The sequence below is a fragment of the Dendrobates tinctorius genome, unplaced genomic scaffold (assembly GCF_039654945.1).
Source record: "Dendrobates tinctorius isolate UK_male_01 unplaced genomic scaffold, ASM3965494v1 ptg000163l, whole genome shotgun sequence".
Lineage (NCBI taxonomy): Eukaryota > Metazoa > Chordata > Amphibia > Anura > Dendrobatidae > Dendrobates > Dendrobates tinctorius.
The window spans coordinates 17424789-17451896 of record NW_027361830.1 but is presented as its reverse complement, the minus strand read 5'-3'; positions in this window follow the sequence as shown (position 1 = coordinate 17451896).

Below are 27108 nucleotides of genomic sequence, written 5' to 3'. Positions count from 1 at the left end.
CTTGAGGAGATCATTTGCATATTCCCAGTGCCTTCTGGGATAAGTGAAGAGTCTCCGCGAGCTCAACGATCACTGGGTTTTGGCGGTTGCAGCTGAAAAGAGGAAATCGGAAAACCAGGGGAAGAGTCTTGAGGAGATCATTTGCATATTCCCAGTGCCTTCTGGGATAAGTGAAGAGTCTCCGCGAGCTCAACGATCACTGGGTTTTGGCGGTTGCAGCTGAAAAGAGGAAATCGGAAAAACCGCGCGCCGATAGGCGCGCGAAATTTGGCTCATCTTTCATCGTTTTTAAGAAATCTCAAGATGGAAGAGGCCAGGAGCCATTTGGTGAGCTGCATTTCTTGCTACATGTTCACAGATTTACCAGTGGAAAAGCCAAACTTCACATGCCACAAATGCAAGCTTGTGTCCCTGTTGGAGGAAAAGTTGCAAAATCTCGAAGAGAGGTTAGCTACGTTGAAGATCATTAAGGAAGGTGAAGAGTTCTTGGACAGAGCAGAATTATCTCTTCATGTTACAGAAAGAGAAGAAATTCGAAGTGCACCTGAAGAAACAGAGGAATGGAGACATGTGACCCAGAGAAGCAGGAGGATCAGGAGGCAGTCAGCACCCATACTGCTCAGAAACCAGTACCAGGCTCTCACGCAGGAAAACGATGAAGAAATACATCAGGATAAGACTTTGCCAACAAACAGCAACCTTGTACGCCTTCAGAGTCCTCCTGGATGGAGAAAGAAAAATGTTGTGAAGAAGAAACGGAGAGTGGTGGTCATGGGGGATTCCCTGCTGAGAGGAACAGAGGCCGCTATCTGCAGACCGGATATAACTACAAGAGAAATGTGCTGTCTTCCAGGTGCAAAAATTAAAGATGTGTCTGACAGGATATCAGGACTCTTCAGACCTACAGATGACTACCCATTCCTGCTACTACATGTGGGGACAAATGACACCGCAAGAAACGACCTGGAAATCATCTGCAGAGACTTTGAAGACTTAGGCAAGAAAGTGAAAGAACTGGGAGCGCAGGTGGTCTTCTCTTCCATCCTCCCAGTGGATGGCCATGGAACAAGGAGGTGGAATAAGATTCTGCAGGTGAACAACTGGCTACGTCGATGGTGCCGTCAGCAAGGATTTGGATTTCTGGATCACGGAGTGAACTACTTATACGATGGACTACTTGCTAGAGATGGGGTGCACCTTACGAAGACTGGAAAGCATGTATTTGGAAGTCGCCTTGCTACACTTGTAAGGAGAGCTTTAAACTAGAACAACATGGGAAGGGAAGCAAAAGACCAGAAAAAGCCATACACCTGACAAATGCTATTAGGAACTCTGCTATTAGAAGTGGAAAGGAAGAACAAAGACAAAAGAATCTAATTAATAAAAATATTGGAGAAAGAGAAACCAATCACAAACTAAAATGTTTCTATACTAATGCACAAAGCATGGGCAACAAACAAGGAGAATTGGAACTACTAACACAGGAACAGAAATATGATGTAATTGGAATCACTGAAACTTGGTGGGACAATACACATGATTGGAATACAAGACTAGAAGGATACAACTTATTTGCAAGAAACAGACTTGATAAACGAGGAGGGGGTGTCGCATTGTATGTTCGAAATGCGTATATCTGCACAGAGATTGAAGCTTCAGAGACTGGGAGTTCTGTGGAAACTGTTTGGGTAAGAATACAAGGACAGAACAATGGAAAGGACACCATTGTAGGCGTTTACTACAGGCCGCCTGTGCAAGCCGAATATATAGATGAACTCTTTATGCATCAGATGGCCAAGTTCTCCAAAAAATATGACATAGTTGTCATGGGAGATTTCAACTATCCAGACATTTGTTGGGAATCTCTCTCAGGCAAAACTAACAGGTCAAGGAAATTCTTATCCTCTCTTGCTGACAACTTTATCTTCCAAAAGGTAAGGGAGAAAACAAGGGGAACTGCTACCTTGGATCTAATCCTTATAAACAGGGAGGAAATGGTTGAGGAGGTAAAAGTGGCTGGGACCCTAGGAGGTAGCGACCATGCTATTTTAGAATTTTGGATTACTAGAGGTGGAAGACCTGTGAAGACTCAGACGTCAAGGTTAGATTTCAGAAAGGCAGATTTTAAGGGATTCAGAAAGAGAATTGGAGGGATCCAATGGCTGGATATCCTTAAAGACAAAAATGTCCAGGAAGGATGGGAAATCTTGAAAAATGAAATTCTCAAAGCACAGTTGTTAACAATTCCGAAAAGAGGGAAGAATAGGAAGCATTTAAGGAAACCAGGATGGATGAACACAGAACTTAAGCACATGCTAAAAAGGAAGAAAAAAATGTTTATAAAATGGAAAGAGGGAGGCATATCTAAAGAAGAATATAATGCTGTCTGCAGAACCTGCAGGGCACAAATCAGATTAGCTAAAGCTGAAAATGAACTGAGGCTTGCAAGAGATGTCAAAAGCAATAATAAAGGATTTTGGGGATATGTCAAAAGTAAAAGAAAAGTCAAAGATGCTATAGGATTTTTACAGGATGAAAATGATGAAATGGTAAGACAGGATGTTGAGAAGGCTGAACTTTTAAATTCCTATTTTGCATCTGTTTTCTCTCAGAAAGGAAATGCAACATCAACTGTTATTCACTGTCCTATTAAGGGAATAGAAGAATCCAGGATATCTATAAACAGAAAGATAGTGAGGAAACACTTAGCTAACCTAAATGAATTCAAGTCTCCAGGTCCAGATGAATTACACCCCAGAGTACTGAAGGAGATAGCAGAAGAAATTTTTGAACCCCTCTCCATAATCTTTGAAAATTCTTGGAGAACAGGAGAAGTGCCAGAAGACTGGAGAAGAGCAAATGTTGTTCCTATCTTCAAAAAGGGGAAGAAGGTGGACCCAGGCAACTATAGGCCGGTGAGTCTGACTTCTATACCAGGAAAGATCTTTGAACAAATTATTAAACAACATGTATGTCAATACCTGGATAAGAATGAAGTGATTAAACAGAGTCAGCATGGGTTTCTAACTAATAAGTCATGTCAGACTAACTTAATTTCCTTCTATGACGGTATCACTGATTGGGTGGATCAAGGAAATGCTGTAGATATAGTATATCTTGACTTCAGCAAAGCATTTGACAAAGTCTCTCATACAATCCTTATTGAAAAAATGACTAAGTATGGAATGGACAAGGCAACTGTTAGGTGGATTCATAACTGGCTTAGTGATCGGACCCAAAGAGTGGTCGTAAATGGCTGTACATCCAGTTGGAAGAATGTCTCAAGTGGGGTACCACAGGGCTCTGTCCTGGGCCCTGTATTGTTCAACATCTTTATCAATGATTTAGATGAAGGAATTGAGGGTAAACTGATTAAATTTGCTGATGACACAAAGCTAGGAGGGATAGCTAATACTAGAGAAGAGAGAGAGAGGATTCAAAAAGATTTAAATAAACTGGAGAAGTGGGCAGCAACTAACAGAATGGTTTTTAACAGGGAGAAATGCAAAGTACTACATCTGGGCAATAAAAATGAAAAAAGCATATATAGAATGGGAGGAATAGGGCTAAGTGACAGCACATGTGAAAAAGACTTGGGTATACTAATAGATCACAGACTGAATATGAGTCAACAGTGTGATGCAGCAGCAAAAAAGGCAAATGCAATTCTAGGATGTATTAACAGAAGCATACAGTCTAGATCACGTGAAGTCATTATTTCCCTCTACTCCTCATTGGTCAGACCTCATCTGGAATATTGTGTCCAGTTTTGGGCACCACATTTTAAAAAAGACATCAACAAACTGGAGCAAGTTCAGAAAAGAGCGACCAGAATGGTGACCGGTCTGCAAACCCTGTCTTATGAGGAAAGGTTGCAGGATTTGGGAATGTTTAGTTTGCAAAAGAGAAGACTGAGAGGAGACTTAATAGCTGTCTACAAATATCTAAAGGGCTGTCACATTGTAGAAGGATCAACTTTATTCTCATTTGCACAAGGAAAGACTAGAAGCAATGGGATGAAACTGAATGGGAAGAGACACAGATTAGATATTAGAAAAAACTTTTTGACAGTTAGAGTGATCAATGAGTGGAACAGGCTGCCACGAGAAGTGGTGAGTTCTCCTTCAATGGAAGTCTTCAAACAGAGGCTGGACAGACATCTGACTGGGATGATTTAGCGAATCCTGCTTTGAGCAGGGGGTTGGACCAGATGGCCCAGGAGGTCCCTTCCAACTCTACGATTCTATGATTCTATGATTCTATGATTCTATGACATCAAGGTGATGACCTCTACTCTCAATTGGATAAAACCTGGTTTTAACCGGTACATCTAAATGAAACTCATCAGGATCTATAATATCATTATTAGATGAGTCAATGTTGATACTTTTTTGGACAGGAATAGATTCCTTTATTAAAAAATGCCTTTTCAGTGTCAGTTTCCGGATAAAAACTTGCAAATCAAGAAAAAGGTTAAAATCATTAATTTTATGTGTTGGACAAAAAGTTAGTCCCTTAGATAGGACACTAGTTTCATCTTTAGTTAAAACATAGGAAGATAAATTAAAAATGTTGTTATTGCCATCATCTAAAATTACATCACTTTTAGTCTTACTTAAATTTTTATTTTCCCTTTCTTTTTTTCTCCCCCCTCTGGTTCCTCTATAGGATTTTTTCTTTTCCCGTTTTTTGGTGAAAAGAATTTTTTTATTTCTGTATTTTTCAAAATTCGGGGTAAAAAAGGAACCGTAGCATTATTGTCTAAATTAGTATTGTCGATCGGGACAGTTTCACTAATTGGAGTGCTGGATATATCATTATCATAAATCGAAAAATCAAAGAGGGATTTTTGTGTGCACTCTGGAAATTCGATAAGAGCAGGTGATGGGATGACTACAGGGATGGGTGTAATAATCTTAGACTTACCAATGATGGGATTTGCGGAATCAATGAGATTTTTACTCCCATTGAATCCTTTCATTTGTTCCTTAATACTATCTAATTGTTTTATAGCATTGATTAGAGGTGCTGTCATCTTCGTAATTTTTAACTGAGGTGATTTTGAAAGAACATTACCCATATTTCCTCCATTAAATTGCTCTTGTACTGGGATAAGTCCATTATCCTTCATAGCCTGTAATTTGATATTAGGGTTAGTAATACCAACTTTATCAAAAGCGTCAGAATCTTTTTTGTTGCCACATGTATTTAATTCATTCCTATTATTAACCACAGCATCAGTTTGGTTCGTGTTCCCTTTGCCCACTATATTTTTATTCTTATTTTTATTGTCATTAAAAATCCTGTAGTCCTCCCTATCTCTTTGCAATTTCTTAGATTTTTTTAAAATGGTCTCATGTTCAACCTGCATCACATGCGTTATTACATTTGAATTAATTTTTTTGTATTCCGGGTGTTTAAAAAATGGGATCAGTTCTTTAGAGAAATTCAACACTTTATCAGCCGCTATTTCAGCAAGCTTAGATCTCTTTTTGTATAGTAATAGTATCATTCTATGCATACATATGTCCAGACTCTTATCCCATTCTTGCGTAAAGTCTGAGTCCATGGGAAAGGGAGAATCAAAAACTAACCTTAGTCCCCGTGGGCAAATGTTCTCCTCCAAATAGATAGATAAAAAACGGGCATCCAGGTTATAATGTAGTTCTTCTTTCATAGCCTCTTTAAAGTTCGTGAAGATTTTCCGGAACAAATTAGTCTCTTCATCCTTAAAGACCTCTGTAGTTTCCTCATTATGAGCTGTATATCCAATATTCCCGATAGTCTGTAGAATTAACCGTTCCCTTGATGAAAGCCTGTTTTGGAAATATTCCATTCTTTTTCACTGGAACAAACCCTCTGCTGCTTAATCAACCAAAGCACCGGCCGAACTTTCCAGGAACCGCCAGAGAAATTCAAGATTATTTTCACTAAAGGGTTGAAAAAAAAGCGCAATAGGGTCTTATCCGGGTAAAATGTACAAATACTGAAAGTATTAAACTCACCTTCTCAAAGAGAAAATAAAGCCTATATAGTAAGTCAGCCTGCTGCACGTCCAACGGTTCACAGCGGAACCGTACCACAGTTCAATAAGGAATAAATTCTTGGACTTTGAGTGCGCTGCCAGACAGATTCAATAACCACACAAGGTTAAAAAAGTTAACCCTTTAACCCCTACGCGTTTCGAAGCATAACGCTTCTTCTTCAGGGGTTGATACATGACTACAGAGAGCTGTCATCACATTTATACATACAAGATTCAAATTTGGCGCCCTCAGAGACACGAGGAGCGCCGCAATGGTCAAAGATCAAAGTGATTCAAGCGTCAAGAGTTCATAAAGGTTAAACATTCCCTAATTAAAAATCAATCTTTATTATATTTTACAGATAAAAGAAGAAGAGAAAAAAAGAGAAAAAGGAAAAGGATGATAAAAAATGAAGGAAAACGAGAAAAAAATATAAAAATGAACCCACGACGTGATGGCAAAAAAAGGATCAAAGTCCAGCGAACACACCGCTACACCAAGGAGAGTGCATGAATTTAAAAGAGAGCTTATAATCCAACCATTGGAATGAGTCTCCAAAGTAAATATTTGTAAAAGTGATGATTAAATGCTAAATATATATATATGATTAAAAATACACTAAAGGAGTTGATGTGAAAAAATGAATAAAGATAAAAATAAAAATAAAAAATAAAAATAAAAATAAAATGTGTCACCAGTTATTTTATTTCACATTCCATGAGAAATCAGTGGCGTGAGCTGGTAGACAAAAGGAAAAAAGAAAAACCACAAATAGAAGAAACCAAGATCGCATACCGCAGAAGGGGAAAAAAAGGGGAAAAAACGAAAAGCAATGCTAAAAAGGATTAAAAATATATTTTATATTGTATATATATTAAAAATGAGAAACTATATAATGAGGTCACCTAGAACAAGAATTAATTAATAAAGAAAAAGAAAATCTGTACGCAAGAAAAAAATTGAGAACAGAAAAACGCATTATTAATTTCATTTAAGAGGTCTACAGGATTTTTAATGGCAATAAAAATAAGAATAAAAATATAGTGGGCAAAGGGAACACGAACCAAACTGATGCTGTGGTTAATAATAGGAATGAATTAAATACATGTGGCAACAAAAAAGATTCTGACGCTTTTGATAAAGTTGGTATTACTAACCCTAATATCAAATTACAGGCTATGAAGGATAATGGACTTATCCCAGTACAAGAGCAATTTAATGGAGGAAATATGGGTAATGTTCTTTCAAAATCACCTCAGTTAAAAATTACGAAGATGACAGCACCTCTAATCAATGCTATAAAACAATTAGATAGTATTAAGGAACAAATGAAAGGATTCAATGGGAGTAAAAATCTCATTGATTCCGCAAATCCCATCATTGGTAAGTCTAAGATTATTACACCCATCCCTGTAGTCATCCCATCACCTGCTCTTATCGAATTTCCAGAGTGCACACAAAAATCCCTCTTTGATTTTTCGATTTATGATAATGATATATCCAGCACTCCAATTAGTGAAACTGTCCTGATCGACAATACTAATTTAGATAATAATGCTACGGTTCCTTTTTTACCCCGAATTTTGAAAAATACAGAAATAAAAAAATTCTTTTCACCAAAAAACGGGAAAAGAAAAAATCCTATAGAGGAACCAGAGGGGGGAGAAAAAAAAAAAGAAAGGGAAAATAAAAATTTAAGTAAGACTAAAAGTGATGTAATTTTAGATGATGGCAATAACAACATTTTTAATTTATCTTCCTATGTTTTAACTAAAGATGAAACTAGTGTCCTATCTAAGGGACTAACTTTTTGTCCAACACATAAAATTAATGATTTTAACCTTTTTCTTGATTTGCAAGTTTTTATCCGGAAACTGACACTGAAAAGGCATTTTTTAATAAAGGAATCTATTCCTGTCCAAAAAAGTATCAACATTGACTCATCTAATAATGATATTATAGATCCTGATGAGTTTCATTTAGATGTACCGGTTAAAACCAGGTTTTATCCGATTGAGATTAGAGGTCATCACCTTGATGTCTTTAACGCTATTGTGCAGAAAGAATTTAAGGAATTAAATTCTGTAAAAACCAAACCCAATTTTACTAAAACTGAAAAATCAGCCTTAAAATCCTTAAAAACTAATCCCGATATAGTAATTCGCTCAGCGGATAAAGGTGGTGGTATTGTTGTGCAGAATAGGTCAGACTATTGTAATGAAGCTTATAGAATTTTATCTGATCCCAAGTACTATAAAAAAACCTCTTTTGAAACCATCCCTAGTGTTAAAATCAATTATGATAAACTAATTCAGGAAGGAAAAGAAAACAACATTTTTAATAATAATGAATATAGATTTTTAAAATTTGTACGGACCCGCACACAATTTTTTTATCATTTACCTAAGATCCACAAGAATTTAGAAAATCCACCGGGGAGGCCCATCATATCGGGTATAGACTCAGTTACGAGTAACCTGTCTCACTTTATAGATAGAATCATGGTTACACATATCCCATCACTGAAAAGTTTCATCAGGGACTCAACTGATTTAATACAGTATCTCCATGATATCGAATGGAAACCGAATTTTATATTTTTAAGTATGGACGTATCATCACTTTATTCTAATATTTCACACACTTTGGGGTTGGCTTGTTTTAACAAAGTTTTAATAAGTGATAAGAGACTGAACAAGGCACAAAAAAACTTTATTTTAAAAGGCATGGAATTCATTTTAAAAAATAACTTTTTTACTTTTGAGGGTAATCTATATCATCAACAGCTGGGGACTGCGATGGGCTCTAAGGTCGCACCAACCTATGCTAATATTTTCATGGGTATTTTTGAGGAGTTCCATATTTTTAAATCTAAATGGTATAGCAACATAATTCTATATAAAAGATTCATCGATGACCTTCTTTTTATATGGGATAACAGCAATGATGATATTCATAATTTTATTCATGATCTTAATATGAATAATTGGGGTTTGTCTTTTTCCTCAACATTTGACAGTAATGAAATTAACTTCTTAGATTTGACTATTTTTATCAAGGATAATATTATTGCAACAAAAACATTTTTCAAGAACGTTGATACTAACAGCTATATTCCTTTCAATAGTGGTCACTATGGAAAGTGGCTCAGGAACATTCCTGATAATCAATATAGAAGGATTAGAAAAAATTGTTCAAATATAGGGGATTATAAAGATCAAGCAAAAATCCTGATGAACAGATTTAATAAGAAGAATTATCCTGAGAAATTAATAACAAATGCCTATAACAGATGTCTTAATATGTCTCAAAACTCCTTGATTAACGGAAGAAAAAAAGAAGCCGAAGTAGATAAGAATAAATATACTACTAATTTCATAACCCAATATTGTCTAGAGAACAAGGAAATCAGGAGAGTTCTTTGTAAGAACTGGCACATTTTACTCAATGATCCACTTCTGCAAAAAATTCTCCCTAATAATCCGATGATTACTTTTAGGAGGGCTCCTAATATTAAAAATTTTGTAGCCCCCAGTCGTTTAAAAAATAAGACAGAAACCCGAGTAGTTACCAATAATACACCAAGGGGCATTTTTCGTTGTGGAAAGAAAAATTGTGCTTGTTGCAGTAATATTACACATAGAATGAAATTTTTCAGGTCCACTACTACAGATGAATCTTTTCCTATCCGTGATTTCCTTAATTGCACTTCGGAATTTGTCATTTATCTAATTGAGTGTGACTGTGGGAGACAATATGTGGGTAGAACCACACAACCGCTACATCTTAGAATGAACTCCCATAGACACAATATTAAAAAGGGCTTTCTTTTGCATGGTCTATCTAGACATTTCTTATTAAAACATGATAAAAACCCTCAAGGATTAAAGATTAGTCCCATCGAGCAGATTCCCTTTAACCATCCTGATAGGATAGGACAACTTAACAGGAAAGAAATCTTCTGGATTTATAGGTTGAACACTCTGAAACCTAATGGGTTAAATGAAATTTCTGAAGTGTTTCTTTGATATTCTCTCTGTTATCCCTAATGTCCACTAATTTTTTAATCCATTTATTGTCTTCTGGAATCAGTTATATTTATGAGTTTTTATTATAAACTTTTATATGTTATATATTTTCATTGTATTTATTCATTATGTAATTTTTGATTTCATGTCTCTCCACACACTGTGATTTTGGTGTGTATTCCTCTCCTTCACGTTTCACACACGTGGTCTCTTCCCCTTTTTTTCATTTGGGGTTGATGGGTTAATTTCCCCGCATTTCCGTGACTTTATTTTCGTCTATTTGGGTTTTCCCCAATCTTTCTTCACATTGATTTTTTCATATGTTCATATTTTTCACAAATATGCAATAGTGAAATAATTTTCGTTGTTTTTGTATTTTTTCCCTAACATTATGTATATATATATATATATATTTTTTTTTCTAGCACATTTTTTTCACCCACACAGTGGGTTAATCTCACCCATACATACTATAATCCTTCATTAATTTATTTTGGCTAAACGGGTATATGCTTTTTAATTCTGTCTTCTTTTGAATAATTTCATCTTTTACACGTTTTTTAATAATAATAATAATATTTTTATCTAATAATATTTTTATCCATTCATGTATGCATATTGACTTAATTTTTCTTTTTTCTTTTATATTCCATGTAATGTTCATTGGTCTGGAAACTAAGGTGTTAATTTTTTCTATACCTTCCCTTGGTTTTTTGATCATTATTTTTCATTTTTTCGTTTCCTATAATTTTTTTCTGTTTGTCTGGTTCATGTTATTAGAACCTCGTATCCCGAATAGACCTCTTAAATGAAATTAATAATGCGTTTTTCTGTTCTCAATTTTTTTCTTGCGTACAGATTTTCTTTTTCTTTATTAATTAATTCTTGTTCTAGGTGACCTCGTTATATAGTTTCTCATTTTTAATATATATATACAATATAAAATATATTTTTAATCCTTTTTAGCATTGCATTTCGTTTTTTTCCCCCTTCTGCGGTATGCGATCTTGGTTTCTTCTATTTGTGGTTTTTCTTTTTTCCTTTTGTCTACCAGCTCACGCCACTGATTTCTCATGGAATGTGAAATAAAATAACTGGTGACACATTTTATTTTTATTTTTATTTTTTATTTTTATTTTTATCTTTATTCATTTTTTCACATCAACTCCTTTAGTGTATTTTTAATCATATATATATATTTAGCATTTAATCATCACTTTTACAAATATTTACTTTGGAGACTCATTCCAATGGTTGGATTATAAGCTCTCTTTTAAATTCATGCACTCTCCTTGGTGTAGCGGTGTGTTCGCTGGACTTTGATCCTTTTTTTGCCATCACGTCGTGGGTTCATTTTTATATTTTTTTCTCGTTTTCCTTCATTTTTTATCATCCTTTTCCTTTTTCTCTTTTTTTCTCTTCTTCTTTTATCTGTAAAATATAATAAAGATTGATTTTTAATTAGGGAATGTTTAACCTTTATGAACTCTTGACGCTTGAATCACTTTGATCTTTGACCTTTGCGGCGCTCCTCGTGTCTCTGAGGGCGCCAAATTTGAATCTTTTATGTATAAATGTGATGACAGCTCTCTGTAGTCATGTATCAACCCCTGAAGAAGAAGCGTTATGCTTCGAAACGCGTAGGGATTAAAGGGTTAACTTTTTTAACCTTGTGTGGTTATTGAATCTGTCTGGCAGCGCACTCAAAGTCCAAGAATTTATTCCTTATTGAACTGTGGTGCGGTTCCGCTGTGGACCGTTGGACGTGCAGCAGGCTGACTTACTATATAGGCTTTATTTTCTCTTTGAGAAGGTGAGTTTAATACTTTCAGTATTTGTACATTTTACCCGGATAAGACCCTATTGCGCTTTTGTTTCAACCCTTTAGTGAAAATAATCGTGTCCATATTCATGTGGAACTTGCTAGTCTGCTGAAGTGACTTCATAGCCACACGCTTGTGCCAAAGCAAAGATCCCAGCTGAGCTATCTATTCCCCACAAATGGTGTTTCGAATGCGGGCACTTGTGGCTGCTGGACTGTGACTGCAGAGAAAACGCTGTGTATGTCCTGGCTGAAAGCTTCTGCGCTTTTGAAGAGCCAAGAGTCCAGTAATATGGAGGAACTAGTGAAGCAGTTATTGCAAGCAAATGTGCAGCAACAGCAGACTAATACTTGCTTCCAGAAGGCTCTGGAGCAGCAACACCAGATGCAGCAAGAGCAGTTGGAGGCAATAAAACAGGCCTTGGTTCAGCAACCCCGAGATGAGGGAGACCGTGCACAAAGCGCTGCCAGTGCGCAGAAAGCTGTACAGAAGACTTTGCTTAAAATGACCGCAGACGATGATGTGGAAGCATACCTCACCATGTTCGAACGTATTGCAGAACGTGAGCACTTACCGCTGGACAGATGGGCTGAGGTAGTTGCTCCATTTCTAAGCGGAGATCAACAAAAGGCCTATTACGATCTGAGTGGAGCGGATGCTATGGACTATATCAAACTCAAAGGCGAAATCCTGGCAAGGCTGGGAGTAAACACGTATGTACGCGCACAGAGGGTGCATTTATGGACTTTTGTGGAACATCAGCTAGCCCACTCACAAATGCATGATCTCATCCATCTAGTAAAAAATGGCTGCAACCAGAGGCTTTGACGTCCGCACAGATGGTGGAGCGTGTTGTTCTAGACAAGTACCTGCGGTCCTTACCCGCTAAGATCCAGAGGTGGGTTGGACAGGGTGACCCAACTACCGCTGACCAGTTGGTGAATATGGTCGAACGCTACAATGCTTCTGAAAGCCTACTCCAAGGGACGTTAGCACCCCACTGGCTCCCCAAGAAATCGCTGGAGAGTCCTGCGAAACCTGCTTCATCTTCAAAAGAAGAGAACGTCACAATGAAGGGTAGCAGACCTACAAAGGACTATGGAGGTGGTACGGGCTCACATCAAGCCAGCAGACCTCGTCTGGGATCTCCATCGAGGAGACATGGGCCTATACAATGTTGGCGATGTCGCGGGCTTGGCCATGTAGCAGCTAACTGCCCAATGACTACAGAGCCAATGGACTGTAACTAGTGTTGAGCATTCCGATACCGCAAGTATCGGGTATCGGCCGACACTTGCTGTATTGGAATTCCAATACCGACTTCCGATATTTTTTCAATATCGGAAGTCGGCATCGGAATCGGAAGTTCAAAGTTGATTGACAGCCTGACGTCATCATGATGCGCGGTGTGTGCGCATCATGATGCGCCGTCATTTCGGGCCTTCCGGGGGTCTCTGCCGGCCTGCCGGGGGGCTGTGCCGGCCTGCCGGGGGGCTGTGTGGACTGCCCGGGGTCTGTACCGGCCTGCCGGGGGGCTGTGCCGGCCTGCCGGTGGTCTGTGCACCCTGTGGGGGTCTGTACCGGCCTGCCGGGGGGTTGTGCCGGCCTGCCGGTGGTCTGTGCACCCTGTGGGGGTCTGTGCCGGCCTGCCGGTGGGCTGTGCCGGCCTGCCGGGGGGCTGTGCCGGCCTGCTGGGGGGCTGTGCTGATGTCCGGGGGTCTGTGCAAGCATCGTCCGATGGGACTACAAGTCCCATCTGGCGATGCCTGCTACCATGACAGTGATTGACACATTAGCCAATGATGGGACAGTAGTAGTCCCATCATCCGGCTAATGTGTTAAAAAAAAAAAATACTACATACATACTACATGCATGCTACATACATACTACATGCTACATACATACTACATACATACTACATACATACCACATACATACCACATATATACCACATACATACTACATACATGCTACATACATACTACATACATAACACATATATACTACATACATACTACATGCTACATACATACTACATGCTACATACATACTACATATATACTACATGCATGCTACATACATACTACATGCTACATACATACTACATACATACTACATACATGCTACATACATGCTACATACATACTGCATGCTACATACATACTACATACATACTACATACATACTACATGCATGCTACATACATACCACATACATACTACATACATGCTACATACATACTACATGCATGCTACATACATAACACATATATACTACATACATACTACATGCATGCTACATACAATACATACATAGACATACAGTACATATAACATAGAGTAACATACTTACCAATACTTGTCACATTGTTCCCCGAAGCCATTGTCTTTTACGGAATAAATATTAACATAACAAACCACAAAAATACTCACCCACGATCCGAAGCAGTCCACGAGTGTGTCCCACGACGATCTTGGGTAGAGAACTGCAGCATCAGCTGTTGCTGCCGTTCTCTACGGGCTGCAGGAATCCAATGATGGAAGGTAGGTATCCTTCCGCACTGTATTCCTCCGCCACTTAAAAAAAACAAAGTCCCTAGTCTCACTTTATGCCATTGCTGTGTGGGAAATTCCCACGCAGCAATGGCATAAAGTGAGACTAGGGACTTTTTTTTTTAAGTGGCGGAGGAATACAGTGCGGAAGGATACCTACCTTCTGTCATTGGATTCCTGCAGCCCGTAGAGAACGGCAGCAACAGCTGATGCTGCAGTTCTCTACCCAAGATCGTCGTGGGACACACTCGTGGACTGCTTCGGATCGTGGGTGAGTATTTTTGTGGTTTGTTATGTTAATATTTATTCCGTAAAAGACAATGGCTTCGGGGAACAATGTGACAAGTATTGGTAAGTATGTTACTCTATGTTATATGCACTGTATGTCTATGTATGTATTGTATGAATGTATTGTATGTAGTATGTATGTAGTATATATGTGGTATGTATGTAGCATGTAGTAAGTATGTAGTATGTATGTAGCATGCATGTAGCATGCAGTATGTATGTAGCATGCATGTAGTATATATGTAGTATATATGTAGCATGTAGTATGTATGTAGTATGTATGTGGTATGTATGTAGCATGTAGTATGTATGTAGTATGTATGTAGCATGTAGTATGTATGTAGTATATATGTGGTATGTATGTAGCATGTAGTATATATGTAGTATGTATGTAGTATGTATGTAGTATGTATGTAGTATATATGTGGTATGTATGTAGCATGTAGTATGTATGTAGCATGCATGTAGTATGTATGTAGCATGCATGTAGTATATATGTAGTATGTATGTAGCATGTAGTATGTATGTAGCATGCATGTAGTATATATGTAGTATGTATGTAGCATGTAGTATGTATGTAGTATGTATGTAGTATGTATGTGGTATGTATGTAGCATGTAGCATGCATGTAGTATGTATGTAGTATATATGTGGTATGTATGTAGCATGTAGTATGTATGTAGCATGCAGTATGTATGTTGCATGTAGTATATATGTAGTATGTATTTAGCATATATGTAGTATGTATGTAGTATGTATGTGGTATGTATGTAGCATGTAGCATGCATGTAGTATGTATGTAGTATATATGTGGTATGTATGTAGCATGTAGTATGTATGTAGCATGCAGTATGTATGTAGCATGCATGTAGTATGTATGTAGCATATATGTAGTATGTATGTAGTATGTATGTAGCATGCATGTAGTATATATGTAGTATGTATGTAGCATATATGTAGCATGTATGTAGCATGTAGTATATATGTAGTATGCATGTTGCATGCATGTAGTATATATGTAGTATGTATGTTGCATGTAGTATATATGTAGTATGTATGTTGCATGTAGTATATATGTAGTATGAATGTAGCATGTAGTATGAATGTAGCATGTATGTAGTATGCATGTTGTATGTATGTAGCATGTAATTTTTTTTTTTTCTACATTCAACACATTAGCCGGATGATGGGACTACTACTGTCCCATCATTGGCTAATGTGTCAATCACTGTCATGGTAGCAGGCATCGCCCGATGGGACTTGTAGTCCCATCGGACGATGCCTGCACAGACCCCCGAAGCCTGCACAGCCCCCCGGCAGGCCGGCACAGCCCCCCGGCAGGCCGGCACAGCCCACCGGAGCCTGCACAGCCCCCCGGCAGGCCGGCACAGACCACCGGAGCCTGCACAGCCCCCCGGCAGGCCGGCACAGCCCCCCGGCAGGCCGGCACAGCCCCCCGGCAGGCCGACACAGCCCACCGGAGCCTGCACAGACCCCCTGGCAGGCCGGCACAGCCCCCCGAAAGGCCCGTACAGACCCCAGAGAGGCTGTACAAGGGAAAAACAGGATTTTTCTTATTCCGATACCGGAAGTCCCATAGACTTGAATGGGACTTCCGGTATCGGAATCGGCGATACCGATACTTTTTTTTAAGATCGGCCGATCCATTCCGATCCGATACTTTGAAGTATCGGACGGTATCGCTCAACTCTAACTGTAACGCTATGAGGCGTCTTTCGTTATATGTGCAGTCAGTCTGTGTGGCAGAGACCCTCACGGGAAATGAACAACACGTGTGCCACGTCGAGGTTGACGGTTATAGTGTGAATGCCGTCTTGGATTCCGGCAGTCAAGTAACTTTAGTACATGCCAGTTTGGTGGACTCTAGCGCCCTAACGAACTTAACCGTGGGCATTAGTTGCATCCATGGGGATACTAAGAACTACCCCACTGCCTGGGCTACTCTTGCCACGCCAGTAGGGACCAAAAGACATCAGGCGGCAGTCATAAAGTCTATGGGACACAGTGTAATCCTGGGGAGAGACTTTCCCTTATTTTGGGACTTGTGGAACTTCAAAAGTGGCATGAACCCTCTAGTTAAAGACGGTACTCCGGAGCTAGCCCCTGAACCATTGCAGCAAGATGACGGAGAACCCATCTCAGAGGAAGTACTAGAATCTGCGGACTCTCCACTGGCTGTGTATGCAGGCGAGGCAGACCAGCTAGAGGATGTTTTAGAAATGCCTGATCTTAAGGTGGCCCGTGGTAAGTTCGAGACCGCTCAGCACCAGGATCCTACTCTAGCAAGGGTGTGGGAAAACATAAAGGTCTCCGAGGGAAGACCATTGTACCCAGGGGCTCAAAACGAGTTCCCACATGTGGCGGTGCAGCAGGATATGTTGTATCACATAGACAAGGTGTGAGGGGTGGTGGTAGAACAACTAGTGGTACCTAAGTCCTTTCGCCAGGTAGTTTTGGAGTTGGCACATAAACATCCCTTGGGAGGACACCTGGCAGTAGAAAAGACAAAACACCGCATTCTGCAACGTTTCTTTTGGCCGGGTCTAGTGGGAGACGTGACCCAGTACTGTCGGTCATGTCCTACGTGTCAATTGACCGCACCTATGTCACATTTTAGAAGCCCCTTAGTGCCCTTACCAATAATAGAAGTGCCCTTCGAGAGGATAGCAATGGATATAGTCGGTCCATTAGTTAAATCTGCCAGGGGTCATCAGTACATATTGGTAGTATTGGATTACGCCACGCGTTATCCCGAAGCAGTGCCCTTGCGGAATGCCAATGCGAAATCAATTTCAAAAGAGCTGGTTAATATGTTTTCCCGCACAGGCATTCCGAAAGAGATACTTACGGATCAAGGGACCCCCTTTATGTCTCGTATACTTAAGGATTTATGTAAACTACTAAAAATCTCCCATTTGCGTACCTCAGTATATCACCCTCAGACTGACGGTTTGGTGGAGCGCTTTAACAAAACCTTAAAGGGAATGTTGAAAAGGGTGGTTGATAAGGACGGGAGAGATTTGGATGCCCTACTACCATACCTCCTGTTCGCTATACGTGAGGTACCCCAATCCTCCACAGGCTTTTCTCCTTTTGAGTTGGTTTATGGGCGGTGTCCTAGAGGCCTGTTAGATATTGCCAAGGAGACTTGGGAACAAGAGGTGACTCCTTATCGCAGTGTAATTGAACACATAACACTTATGCAGGACCGAATTGCAGCAGTTATGCCAATAGTTAAAGAGTGTTTAGAGCGCGCACAACATGCCCAAAGCACGGTATACAACCGAGCGGCAAAATCACGAGTCTTTCAACCCGGAGACAGGGTGTTGGTATTGGTGCCTACCGTAGAGAATAAATTTCTTGCGAAATGTCAGGGACCATACGAAGTGCTGGAATGAATAGGTTAAGTAAATTATAAGATACACCAACCAGACAAGAGAAAGCCCGAACAAATATACCACATAAGCTTGCTTAAGGCCTGGCAGGACAGGGAGAGTCTGGTGGCAGGAGTTGCCCTTGAGGAGGGGCCTCGAGGGGCACCACCTTCTAAGGTAAAGGACCCCCAGGTAGCTCCGCCAGAAGTGAGTATTGCAGACACGCTATCCAAAAGTAAAAAATGAGAGACCAGGGAGTTCATACAGAGGAACGCAGATATTTTCTCGAAACTTCCTGGCCGGACTCACCTAATTAAACATGACATTGTTACTGATCCACAGGCGCGGGTACGGCTAAAACCATATCAAATTCCGGAGGCTCGGAGACAAGCCATTGCCCGGGAAGTGAAGAAGATGTTAGAGCTCGGGGTCATTGAGGAGTCCCGGAGTGATTGGGCTAGCCCTATCGTACTGGTGCCCAAACCCGATGGGACTATCCGATTTTGTAACGATTTTCGGAAAGTAAATGAAGTATCGAAATTCGATGCCTACCCGATGCCAAGAGTCGATGAACTGATAGAGAGACTGGGTTCGGCCAGGTACATATCCACTATTGACTTAACAAAAGGTTATTGGCAGATTCCCCTCACGGAATCAGCCAAAGAGAAAACTGCCTTTGTTACGCCCCAGGGATTATTCCAGTACCGAAATATGCCATTTGGGTTGCATGGTGCCGCAGCCACCTTCCAACGTCTAATGGATATTGTCCTAAAACCCCATGGCCAGTATGCATCCGCGTACTTGGATGACATCATTATCTTTAGCGATGACTGGGACACGCATTTGTCAAAAGTACAAGCCGTCTTAAACTCCCTAAAAACAGCTGGGTTGACTGCCAATCCCAAGAAATGTACATTGGGATTGGAAGAGGCTCGCTATCTGGGATATAGCATTGGGAGAGGCGTCGTGAAGCCTCAAGCCAATAAAGTGGACGCTATTCAAAATTGGCCACGACCGGTAACCAAAAAACAGGTTGGAGCTTTTTTAGGGATCGTTGGTTATTATAGGCGGTTCATCAAAAATTTTGCGACCATCGCAGCTCCTCTCACAGATCTTACTAAGGGGTCGAAATCTGTCACAATAAAGTGGAACGCAGAAGCAGAGGAGGCCTTTCAGCGATTGAAAACTGTCCTCTGTGACCAACCAGTGTTGGTTGCACCAGACTTTAAACGGGAGTTTATTGTCCAAACGGACGCCTCTGGGGTGGGCCTCGGCGCGATTTTGTCTCAAGAAGTAAATGGCGAGGAACACCCAGTGGCCTATCTAAGCAGAAAGCTTACGAGAGCAGAAAAGAACTACAGTGTAGTTGAGCGGGAAGCCCTGGCTGTGAAATGGGCCCTGTGCACCTTGCGCTATATTTACTAGGTCGCCAGTTTAGACTAGTGACGGACCATTCGCCCCTAACGTGGATGTCCCGGGCAAAAGAAGGCAATGCGCGGGTGACACGCTGGTTCTTAGCATTACAAGGGTTTAAATTTTCCGTTGAGCATAGGGCGCGCACAGCGCACAGAAATGCAGATGTGTTGTCTAGAACGCACTGCTTGGTGACTCGTCGTGTCCGACCCCACGGGCTCGAACAGAGGAGGGGGGTGTGTGAGGTGCCAAGGGGAGAGGTACTAGAAAACAGGTATATTTCTCCCCGTTTCATTTCATATGTCTCCCTGTACTGATGATGAAGCAAGTTTATTTCACTGTAATCCAGTCCTGGTTTCCTTAGTGGTCAGCATGGAAAGGACTGGTAGTTCCCCCTCCACTTATTCAATCCAGGTTTTGGTTTCCTGTCGGGTCCAGCTGATATAATCAGGAGGAGCTGGGATCTCTCAATCTATCTTGTCTGCTGAGCTGGGAGCTGACACAGTAAGATTACATGGACTTCTTTGCTGTTATATAGGTTTATTTTGTAGTTAGCCTGCTATTGTTAGTTAGTGGCCAGACGGCCTTAGATGTTTTATTTCATGTTTGGCATGTGTAACATTGAATAACAAGTGTGCACAATAAATATGCCGTGTCCATATTCATGTGGAACTTGCTAGTCTGCTGAAGTGACTTCATAGCCACACGCTTGTGCCAAAGCAAAGATCCCAGCTGAGCTATCTATTCCCCACACTAGTTAATGGACACATACAGTGGGGAAAAAAAGTATTTAGTCAGTCAGCAATAGTGCAAGTTCCACCACTTAAAAAGTTGAGAGGCGTCTGTAATTTACATCATAGGTAGACCTCAACTATGGGAGACAAACTGAGAAAAAAAAATCCAGAAAATCACATTGTCTGTTTTTTTTTCATTTTATTTGCATATTATGGTGGAAAATAAGTATTTGGTCAGAAACAAGCAATCAAGATTTCTGGCTCTCACAGACCTGTAACTTCTTCTTTAAGAGTCTCCTCTTTCCTCCACTCATTACCTGTAGTAATGGCACCTGTTTAAACTTGTTATCAGTATAAAAAGACACCTGTGCACACCCTCAAACAGTCTGACTCCAAACTCCACTATGGTGAAGACCAAAGAGCTGTCAAAGGACACCAGAAACAAAATTGTAGCCCTGCACCAGGCTGGGAAGACTGAATCTGCAATAGCCAACCAGCTTGGAGTGAAGAAATCAACTGTGGGAGCAATAATTAGAAAATGGAAGACATACAAGACCACTGATAATCTCCCTCGATCTGGTGCTCCACGCAAAATCCCACCCCGTGGGGTCAGAATGATCACAAGAACGGTGAGCAAAAATCCCAGAACCACGCGGGGGGACCTAGTGAATGAACTGCAGAGAGCTGGGACCAATGTAACAAGGCCTACCATAAGTAACACACTACGCCACCATGGACTCAGATCCTGCAGTGCCAGACGTGTCCCACTGCTTATGTCTGTACATGTCCGGGCCCATCTGAAGTTTGCTAGAGAGCATTTGGATGATCCAGAGGAGTTTTGGGAGAATGTCCTATGGTCTGATGAAACCAAACTGGAACTGTTTGGTAGAAACACAACTTGTCGTGTTTGGAGGAAAAAGAATACTGAGTTGCATCCATCAAACACCATAACTACTGTAAAGCATGGTGGTGGAAACATCATGCTTTGGGGCTGTTTCTCTGCAAAGGGGCCAGGACGACTGATCCGGGTACATGAAAGAATGAATGGGGCCATGTATCGTGAGATTTTGAGTGCAAACCTCCTTCCATCAGCAAGGGCATTGAAGATGAAACGTGGCTGGGTCTTTCAACATGACAATGATCCAAAGCACACCGCCAGGGCAACGAAGGAGTGGCTTCGTAAGAAGCATTTCAAGGTCCTGGAGTGGCCTAGCCAGTCTCCAGATCTCAACCCTATAGAAAACCTTTGGAGGGAGTTGAAAGTCCGTGTTGCCAAGCGAAAAGCCAAAAACATCACTGCTCTAGAGGAGATCTGCATGGAGGAATGGGCCAACATACCAACAACAGTGTGTGGCAACCTTGTGAAGACTTACAGAAAACGTTTGACCTCTGTCATTGCCAACAAAGGATATATCACAAAGTATTGAGACGAAATTTTGTTTCTGACCAAATACTTATTTTCCACCATAATATGCAAATAAAATGAAAAAAAAACAGACAATGTGATTTTCTGGATTTTTTTTTCTCAGTTTGTCTCCCATAGTTGAGGTCTACCTATGATGTAAATTACAGACGCCTCTCATCTTTTTAAGTGGTGGAACTTGCACTATTGCTGACTGACTAAATACTTTTTTTCACCACTGTATGTTGTCAGGACTAGGAGCGGTTATGGTCTAAATGCATAGACCCATGTCCTTTTATTATCTTTGTATGTTTAGATTTGTAATTGTTCCTTTTATGAACTAAGCTGCTATGAAAATAACGTTTTAATATCCTTACCTAATTTCCTGTGGATGCTGGATTATTCTATTTTACTGCATTAACCTGATATAGCTGTACTCAAAATCAAATACTACTGTGGAAAACCGTCTATATTTGTGTCTTCAGTGCAGATGGTACACTGTATGTCTGTTAGTTTTCTCTGCTGATAGAACAGGCCCAGCTTCTAAGCAAGCACCGTATTAATGCTATCATAATAAAGCATGGTACAGGAACTTGTACCACAATGCCATTCTGGCCCAGTTGGGAAGATGCATGACAAACAAATTATCTTTTCTTCTGAGCTGAAGTGTATGCAGCCCCTTTACTTTCAATAATAGTGGTGGTCTCAGTGGTTAAACCTTCACCAGTTAGAAAGTGATGGCATATCTTAGAGATATCTTAGGGATATTCCATTCCTATATAGCAAGTAATATGTACAGTACATATCCTATTTCTGTTGACTCTTGATATGACCACTATTTCACTTAAAGTGTAATTCTGAATTTTTTGTTTTTTATTAGTTCTCATTTTTCTTTAAATGAAGACTGATGATTTCAGCTTCAATTAGTAGCTTTGCATTGGTGTCACACTATAGTCAAAGATTTTAAATAATATAGCACTCTATACAGATTGCAGTAAATTACTGTTTAAAGCTTATTATCATCAAAGATTTCGGAAATCATTATCATTACATATCATATTAGAGTTGAGCGACTTTTGGTTTTTTAGGGTCGCGTTTCGTTTCGTGAAACCCGACTTTTCCAAAAGTCGGGTCGAGCAAGATCGTCCGATTATAGGGAAAAGTCGGGGTCGTCCCGAAACACGAAACCCAATGTAAGTCAATGGGGAATAAAAGTCGGCAGTGAGAGGAGGACAGGAAACACACCTACAGTGCCCATTTGAATGCCAAAAGCATCAATTCTTCTTACTTAAGCTTGTCAACCTTAATTAACTTCATAATACAAGTTACGCACTGAAAAATGGGGGTTATTTGGCTAAAGTTGTGGGGGGGGAGGGCTGGCTGCAGGTTTTCATGTGCCCTGGGCGAAAGAGCGCCCCTTTAACACATACCACAACTCATCATGCTCCGATACGGCAGATAAATAGCGGTATAGTACAATGAAAAATACCTCACTTTTTACATCTCATGACGAGGCCCATCTATTTCTCCATACAGAATCATTGGTCCCATATAATGTTTGAAACAGTATATGATGAGCTCCACATAATGCTACAGTATATGTTGGTCCCCATGGATGAAGCTCCACTGTCTTATGGGCCCAAATAATGCTCCAAACATAATGGGCCCCATTTCTAATGCTCTAGTGTATAATGGGCCCTGTAAATGCTGCTCCAGTGTCTGATGTCCACCTTTGGAATGTTCCAGTGTATGGTGGGCCCCATCTATCATTCTCCAGAGTATAGTGCTCCCCAAAAATTGCTGTCCCAACATTGAAAACAATCAAATAAGTCTCCTCGCTAGGGAATCCCTGTACTTGTCTGGACAGGTGCTGTAGCTTGCTTAACAGCTCGCCAGCCGCTCTCACGCCCAGTATGGATTGCACGTGATTGCACAAAGGTTAGAAAGGGTACCGTATCCCTGGATAACATGTATGGATAGCGTACACATTCAAAATATATGTCTGAGGAGGCAGGCTCAGATGGTGTCAGGCCCAGTATGGATTGCACGTGATTGCACAAAGGTTAGAAAGGGTACCGTATCCCTGGATAACATGTATGGATAGCGTACACATTCAAAATATATGTCTCAGGAGGCAGGCTCAGACGGTGTCAGGCCCAGTATGGATTGCACGTGATTGCACAAAGGTTAGAAAGGGTACCGTATCCCTGGATAACATGTATGGATAGTGTACACATTCAAAATATATGTCTATACAGCATGAGGCAGGCTCAGACGGTGTTAGGCCCAGTATGGATTGCACGTGATTGCACAAAGGTTAGAAAGGGTACCGTATCCCCAGATAACATGTATGGATAGCGTACACATTCAAAATATATGTCTATACAGCATGAGGCAGGCTCAGACGGTGTTAGGCCCAGTATGGATTGCACGTGATTGCACAAAGGTTAGAAAGGGTACCGTATCCCCGGATAACATGTATGGATAGCGTACACATTCAAAATATATGTCTATACAGCATGAGGCAGGCTCAGACGGTGTTAGGCCCAGTATGGATTGCACGTGATTGCACAAAGGTTAGAAAGGGTACCGTATCCCTGGATAACATGTATGGATAGCGTACACATTCAAAATATATGTCTATACAGCATGAGGCAGGCTCAGACGGTGTTAGGCCCAGTATGGATTGCACGTGATTGCACAAAGGTTAGAAAGGGTACCGTATCCCTGGATAACATGTATGGATAGCGTACACATTCAAAATATATGTCTATACAGCATTAGGCAGGCTCAGACGGTGTAAGGCCCAGTATGGATTGCACGTGATTGCACATAGGTTAGAAAGGGTACCGTATCGCCGGATAACATGTATGGATAGCGTACACATTCAAAATATATGTCTCAGGAGGCAGGCTCAGACGGTGTCAGGCCCAGTATTGATTGCATGTGATTGCACAAAGGTTAGAAAGGGTACCGTATCCCTGGATAACATGTATGGATAGCGTACACATTCAAAATATATGTCTATACAGCATGAGGCAGGCTCAGACGGTGTTAGGCCCAGTATGGATTGCACGTGATTGCACAAAGGTTAGAAAGGGTACCGTATCCCTGGATAACATGTATGGATAGCGTACACATTCAAAATATATGTCTATACAGCATGAGGCAGGCTCAGACGGTGTTAGGCCCAGTATGGATTGCACGTGATTGTACAAAGGTTAGAAAGGGTACCGTATCCCTGGATAACATGTATGGATAGCGTATACATTCAAAATATATGTCTATACAGCATGAGGCAGGCTCAGACGGTGTTAGGCCCAGTATGGATGGCACGTGATTGCACAAAGGTTAGAAAGGGTACCGTATCCCTGGATAACATGTATGGATAGCGTACACATTCAAAATATATGTCTATACAGCATGAGGCAGGCTCAGACGGTGTTAGGCCCAGTATGGATTGCACGTGATTGCACAAAGGTTAGAAAGGGTACCGTATCCCCGGATAATATGTATGGATAGCGTACACATTCAAAATATATGTCTATACAGCATGAGGCAGGCTCAGACGGTGTTAGGCCCAGTATGGATTGCACGTGATTGCACAAAGGTTAGAAAGGGTACCGTATCCCCGGATAACATGTATGGATAGCGTACACATTCAAAATATATGTCTATACAGCATGAGGCAGGCTCAGATGGTGTTAGGCCCAGTATGGATTGCACGTGATTGCACAAAGGTTAGAAAGGGTACCGTATCCCTGGATAACATGTATGGATAGCGTACACATTCAAAATATAAGTCTATACAGCATGAGGCAGGCTCAGACGGTGTTAGGCCCAGTATGGATTGCACGTGATTGCACAAAGGTTAGAAAGGGTACCGTATCCCCGGATAACATGTATGGATAGCGTACATATTCAAAATATATGTCTAAGGAGGCAGGCTCAGACGGTGTCAGGCACAGTATGGATTTGACGGCCCAGATTACACAGCGGAGGAGCAGGGAGAGGTAAAGATTGCAAATGCTGGGGCCCTGCCCAAGCAAGGGGGGCCCACTCGTGGGCGTCGGTACTGGCACTGGGCCCCTCATAGTACAGCGGTGTGTCTGACGGCGGGTGTGCACCACCACCGTCAGAGACACTTGATTGCACTATGAGGGACCCTGTGCCAGTGCCCGCGCCCAAGAGTCGGCCTACCAACCTGTCCAGGGCAACGGCACTCGCACGGTGTCGTGCGGTAGGTGGTGACCCCGGCCATGGGGGGGGGAGGCAGCACAGTTAGGGAGTTTTAGAAAGTGGCATATGTTGATGTTGGACATTCAGCTGATGCAAAAGGCGAAATAGGTGAAGTACCAGGAAGATGTGGACCAAAGCAAGCCATTTTTCTGTCACCCTATGTGTCATCAGGGGAAGGTGGGACAAAATCCTTGGAAACCCATGCGTGGTTCATTTTAATGAAGGTTAGATCATCCACATTTTGGGTTGACAGACGGGTCCTTTTTTCTGTCAGGATTGATCCAGCTGCACTGAAGACTCTTTCCAATAGCACAGTTGCAGCTGGGCAAGCGAGCTCCTGTAAGGCATATTGGGCCAATTCAGGCCAGGTGTCCAGTTTAGCGGCCCAATAGTCAAAGGGGAATGACCTGTGTGGGAGAACATCGATATGGGAGGAAAAGTAGTTTGTAACCATAGTTGACAACTGCTGTCTCCTGTCACTTTCCATCGATGCAGTATTACCAGTTGTGTGAGCGGTATTTGAAAAATCAGTCCACAACATTGTCATGAAACCCCTGTTTCCAACGCCACTTCTGCTGTGTGCACCACGAACACCTCTGCCAAGCTTCCCCCGGCCCGTACGGCTCGTGTGAGAACCATCACCGCTGCTGTGTGCTGGGAATGCCTCAAGCAACCGATTTACCAGAGTTGCTTGTTTATTAGCCAATATTAGGTCAAGGTTCTCCTGTGGCATGATGTTTTGTAATTTGCCTTTATAGCGTGGATCCAGGATGCTGGCCAACCAGTAGTCGTCATCGTTCATCATTTTGGCATTGCGGGGGTCCCTTTTTAGGATCCACAAGGCATAATCTGACATGTGGGCCAATGTTCCCGGTGTCAATGATGCACTGCGTGTGCTGGGTGGAGGAGCACTTTCTGGCAAATCCACATCCCTCCAGTCACGCACAAACCCTGTACCAGACCTTGCCACGCCAACATTTTCACTTGCCCCACGAGATGCATCCTCCTCCCCTAAGTAATCATCCCCATCATCCTCCTCCTCCTCCTCTTCTTCCTCCACCTCGTCCAGGAGAGGTCCCTGAGCAGACAATGGCTGAATGTCATCAAGGATTCCCTCCTCCTCTTCCTCCTCATCAACATTGGCTGCAGACGCCTGGTCCTTAAGGTGCGTCAAAGTTTGCATGAGCAGAAGCATAAGTGGGATGCT